A 6058-nucleotide genomic window follows, 5' to 3' on the forward strand; every position below is an offset into this window, starting at 1 on the left:
TTCCAGCACGCATTATTTGCTGAATCCTTAAGAATCTATTCAGAGTGACTTTCCACACCCATTCAGTATGTGCTGTTAAGCTTAATAAATGAGCTTTCCTTCAAAAACCAGAAGAAAAAACAATGTTGTTTGAAATGGATATTGAAAGTGAAGTTTATAAAAAATGTTATTTGCATTTTAAATGTACACATTGTTTCACATGTGACTTTCACAACTGCAGAGAGTACTCTAGTCAAAATAAATATATATACATAAATTATTAAAATAATAATATTTTAATAATAGCCTAATATATTTGTATAATATTACTGTTTTATGAATATCATTTTAGAAGCTTTCTGTGGGAGCTTGACAAAATTAAGATAGTTTGGAGGGAAATATTTCAGCTTTCTTTCTCTGATTCACATGGTCAAAATATTTAATAATATTGAATAATAAATATCGCTAAACATTCATATTAGTAATTTTTTCTTTGAATTCTGCTTGAATGTTACTTAAACTACTCTGTAATATTTATTGCAATGTCTGAACACACACACACACACACACACCCACATACTCGTTGTGGGAAATCTCTAGGCGTAATGATATTTATGACACTGTATACTGTACAAACTGTATATTCTATCCCCTAACCCTGAAACTACCCATCACAGAAAACTTTTTGCCTTTTTACGTTTTCAAAAAACAATTTAAAATGTTTAATAATTAACTTCCCTCGTGGGGACTGATTTCGGGTTTTACCATCCTTTTATTATCCTTTTACTATCCTATAATACAAACCTGTACACACACACACACACATGTTTGGGTTTTCATGTTTTATTGTAACATTCCACAGAGAATGATTTGTATACTGCACAAACTGTATTCAAATTCAAAAACTTTATTGCCTATCTATCTACCAGTGCTAGAAATTTATCTCACACATACTCTCACGGTTAGGTTCTGTTTTGATTTAGTTTTCATTGTGTTCAGTTTTCGTTTGCCTGTTTAGTTTGACCCTATTTTCCATGCTTCCGCTCCTTGTTGGTTGTCATGGTTACTGATTTAATTTGCCTTGTTATTTGTTCCATTCTTCTGTTAATTATATCATTAGCTCCTTTGCTTGCTCTGTGTATTTAAACCCTGTGTTTAGTTCTGTTGTCCGTTATTGTTGCATTTACGTGGTTGTGATGTCCCGTGATGACATCTCGTTCAATTTTCATCTCGTTCACTTTTCATCTCGTTCACTATGATGACTCCAGCCTGTGTGTGTTTTTCAGAGAACCTACTCCTCTGCAATGGCTCCCCCTTTACCATCAGCTAGAGCGAGGAGAGAACCAGCCTTTCCAGCCACCAGCCAAGTGACTGAAATTCCTGAGCCCGTTCCAGTTAGTGAAATTTCCGATTCCGTTCAAGTTAGTGAAATTTTCGAGTCTGTTCCAGTTCATAAAATTCCCGAGTCTGTTCCAGTTAGTGAAATTTCAGAGTCCGTTCCAGTTAGTGAAATTCCCACGTAAGTTCCAGTGGGTGAATTTCCTGAGCCTGCACTAAGAGGGAAATTCTAGAGCCAGTTCTTACTGTCAGTTCTGGCACTATAGAAGATGTGGTCCTTTCTATACAGTATATGTTGCTGCTGCTATGTGTGTCTGGGCCACACACACACATCCACTCCAGCCCCTGAGCACAGTCCAGTGTTGGCTTCAGCCCCTGAGCACAGTCTAGAGTTCGCTCCAGCCCTCGTGTCCGCTCCAGCCCCAGAGTTCAGTCACAAGCCCGCTCCAGCCCCAGAGTCTGCACCAGAGCCCTCTCCAACCCATGAGTCAGCACCGGTGTCTGCTCCTATCCCAGAGCTCAACCAGGAGTCTGCTCCAGCCCCAGAGCTCGGCCAGGAGGTCACTCAAGCCCCAGAACTATGCCCAGAGTAGGTAGTGCCTCTTCATTCATTCCATTCACCTGTGTTCCTGTTAATTATCTCATTAGCTCCTTTGTTTTCTGTGTTTTTAAGCTTCAATGTTTGGTTCTGTTCAGTTGTCTGCTATTGTTGCAATTGTTGTTAAAATAAAGCCTGAATACTGCTGTGATTAAATCCTATTTAACATGCCTTGCAATGCTTGTGATACATACAATACATATCACGTATATCAGACAAAGACAAAGAGAATTGTTCTTAAGCAAACACCTTAAAAAATAAGTAAATAAATAGAAGATAAATATCAATATAAACTATTTAACCTTATTTAAAATGGATATTGCTGTGGGAATGAAAGAATTCCTGTAAGCCTTTTTTATGGCCAAAGGAGCTCTAAACCGGCAACCTGATGGAAGTAACTGAAAAAAGCAATAAAGAGGATGAGAGGGGTATTTGGTAATGGAAACTGCTTTCCTCTTGACTGCACAGATATACATTTTTGAAGGATGAATCTGCTAGGTCCCAATGATTTTAGATGCTTGCTTGATTACAAAAGATCAGACCAAGCATAATTCTTTGTGCCATAGTGGTATAGTTAGTGGTATATGAATTTATATGGTATATGAGTTTCAGCTTGCCCGCACTGGTTGAGCACATAAAAAGATCCACAAAAACAGTGTCCAGTGTTTCAAATCCACGCACATCATAATAATTTGCACAGCTTGTGCGTCGAACTCCAATTCCAAACAGAAGCGACAGACGATGAAAACCAAAACCAAACCAAAAAACACAAACGGAGCCTTTTAACCGCAAGTCTCTCAAACAAAGGAGTGCCCCATCGGAAGTCATTCTATCCCCTAATTATTATTGTTATTAAAACAATATTGTGATGACAATCCGGACCCAGAGCCCAGCCAGCCACCGCCCACACACTGCACTGAACTAACGCCAGAGCCCACCGCGATGCACAAGCCAGATAAGAGGACTTCAGAGCATGAGCCCTACAGAGAGTCTGACCAGGTGCATGAATCGGCAACACTGTGTGTCCCAGTCTCCCTCTCTCACCTCTTCTGCCCATAACAGCCAGTTCCTCTGCCCTTCTCCACTGTTTCCCCTCAGCTCCTCCTCTGACTCCATTCTGCTCCCTGGATTCGCCTTGGACCTTCCTGTCTCCAGCTCCACCTCAGCACAAGGATCCCATGGCTCTACCTCCAGCCGCAGAGCCCATCACTCCACCTTGGCTCGGCGACCACTCAGCTCCACCTTGGCTCCTCCCTCCCTCAGCTCCACCTGGGACCATGGCCCTTGTGGCTCCACCAGGCTTCCTCATCCCTCCGGCTCCGTATTGGTCAGACGTCGCTCTACCTATGCCATGGACTTCCGGGTCTCCAGCTGCGCCTCGATCCTCCAAGCTCCACCCCTTCAGCTCAATCGGACTCTGCCTTCCCTCCGACTCCAACTTGGTCCTACTGGCTCCGCCTCAATCCTCTGACACCATGGCTCTACCTCAGACTCTTGTTGCAGTGGCTCCGCCTGAACCTTCAGTGTCGTGTGGTCCTATCAGCTCTCCGTCTTCATCTCCATCGGCTTTGTCTCAGTCAGTCATTCCTCTGATGTCATCAGCCACCATGGCTTCCCCCTCCCACGACTCCACCTTTGGCCATATTCCTGTATGGTCTTGTATGTTCTGTTCTGTTTAGTTACATTTTGTTCTGGTTGTGTTTTCCCTGTTTCTGTTTGCCTGTGTTCTCTGTCATTGTAAGTTGACCTAGTTTGCTAGTTTGTGCAAGTTTCTTCACTTTACTGATTATGTTCACCTGTTGTTCATAGTTATACTTCCTGTGTATTTAAGCCCTCTATTTTCTCAGTTCAATGTTGTCATTGATGTTTCTTGTGGTTGTGCTATTTTGATTCCCTGTGATTCTCCAGTGTTTTCCATAATGGATCTAGTATTATTAAATGAATGTTTTGTTCTATTCTTCGTGATTGTGCACTTCATTATAGCCACCATATGTGACACTCATGGGGACCAAAAAAAATGATTTTGTACATTGCCATTGTCACGTGTCAGTGTTTGTTTGGACTTTCAGTTTGAGTTTTGATTGGTTCCTGTTCTCCTTTGTTCTTTTCCCGCCACTCCTTTGTATCTATGATTACTCTTGTTATTGGTTCAGCTGTATCACCTGTGTTCTGTTAATCAGTGTTCGTCTTTGTTTGTATTTAAATTCCATCTGTTCAGCAAGTCTCTGTCCGATCTACATCGTATTAAGTGTGTGTGAAACCTCTGTCCGTCTTTGATGTACCAGTTTGATTTATATTGTGAGTAAAAGTTTGCATTGGAACTTTTGACTCTTCTTTGTCTTCTTCTGCCTTCACCACACTGTGACAGCCATCTTTGTGGGGATAACATCTGTGACCCCATAACAGAGGGTTTACCAGGACCACAAACACACACACGCACAGAATTTGACAGTTCAGGACATATCCTTAATAAGGGAGCCATGGCACAGCTGCTTCTTGGTGATGCAATTGTTACAAAACAAATTTAAAATGTAACAATAGGAAAATACCAAAATCACAAAATATTCTGTAATTAAATGACCTAAAACTGCACCTGTGAATTATGAATTGTACAACATGATTGTATATTTCACCTGTATTTTATTTGTATAGTCCTTATTTAAATTTGCACTTGGTTTACAATGAACAGATCTGCTTAGATTATTCAAACACAAGTCAACTCGATAATAATGTAAATCCTCATTAATATTTGTGTGATTGAGGTTAAGAGGTTAAAGTTTGCTGGTATGGTTTAAGAATGGGTTAAGGTAAGATGGAAGGGTCAACATGTAATTACAGAAATTGATTGCTGCTGTATCCAGTTATTTCCATTCTCACCTATACAAAATAGATGATCTTATTTTTGCCTCAACAAAAATGTGTTTTATTTAACCAGTGGGTGGTTCTGGCTTGGAAAACTGCTCCTTGTTGTGAAATGACCCATGTGCGTCACCTTTCAGAAATTGGGAGTTTAGCTGAATATCAATTTAGGTACTGAACAACTATTGACTAATAGAACAAACACTGTCGTTTGGCATGGTCATCAACAAAAAACTCTGTTAGTCTCCAAATTACACATTAATCTCCAAACATAAAGAAATAAAAAAAATCTACGACCTGTTTAGCAGGAAGTGGAAGGAGATACACCTTACCAATTATCCAGTCCGTTATTGAATCACCGCATTGGTGGTGTCATTGAAACAAAGGCTTTTCACCCCATCCCAGATTTGTCCAAATACACATGTGAGAACCCACACCCTTTTGTGCTCCAGAACATACTAAATGTGAGTCTTTGTCCATGTATGACGATCAAAACTTGGGTTTAAATCTCTTGATAATGTCTGTATGGTTGCAAAGACATGAAATTTCAAACTGTATGTATGTAGCCGGCTCATATTTCATGCATTTTTCTAATGGTTCTATGTTTTTCCACATGATACATGCAGATTTTTCTGCAGTGGTTGTTATGTTGTCACACCTGTAACTGTCAACCAATAAAAGTAATCATATTTTTGTAACATCTGCATGAAACATATACTGTGTTATCAAAAAAATGAATCTAAACATTGGATTATTTCTGTGTGGGATGCAACTTGAATATTTATGAATATTATATTATAGAATTCACAATAAACATGTGGATGAAGAGAAAATGTCCTAAGATCATTTTCTTACACTCACAGTAACAGTATTTTTTATGATATATTTTAATATTTTAATAACCTTCTTTTAAGGTTTGTCAAGCTTGATGGACAAGTGTTAAAAGTCATTGGAATAAGGTATATGCCTGATAAAAAGATTACATGTCCTTTATCTATTTTATTTTATATTTTATTTTATTGTTTGCAATGTAAAACATTTCCAAGTGTCAAATAACTGAATGATCAATACAGATTGTTTGTCAAAGTAATCTTTGCAAACAACAAAAAAAGTGTAGGCTAACCCTTTCAGCCTCTTTGCAAAAACTGACCTTAATGAGTCACTCCAAATTATTGTTACGCAACACAGGAGGTATTTTTCCCAATTTATCCAACTCATACTAGTTGCACAACTTTTCTTGCCTTGGTGGGGTCGACAGGGAGGAGGCAGAGGTGTATAAAAGTG

At 39.4% G+C, this 6058-nt stretch overlaps 1 protein-coding gene across 1 annotated transcript in view; it reads right to left on the minus strand.

Moving 5' to 3' along the window:
* The window catches only part of LOC308693715 (E3 ubiquitin-protein ligase TRIM39-like), a gene marked incomplete at both ends in the record, with an annotated part of 764022 nt that overhangs the window by 557486 nt on the left and 200478 nt on the right, over nucleotides 1–6058 (minus strand). The window lies entirely within an intron of this gene.

This window comes from Scardinius erythrophthalmus (genome assembly GCF_964197995.2).
Source record: "Scardinius erythrophthalmus genome assembly, chromosome: 7".
NCBI lineage: Eukaryota > Metazoa > Chordata > Actinopteri > Cypriniformes > Leuciscidae > Scardinius > Scardinius erythrophthalmus.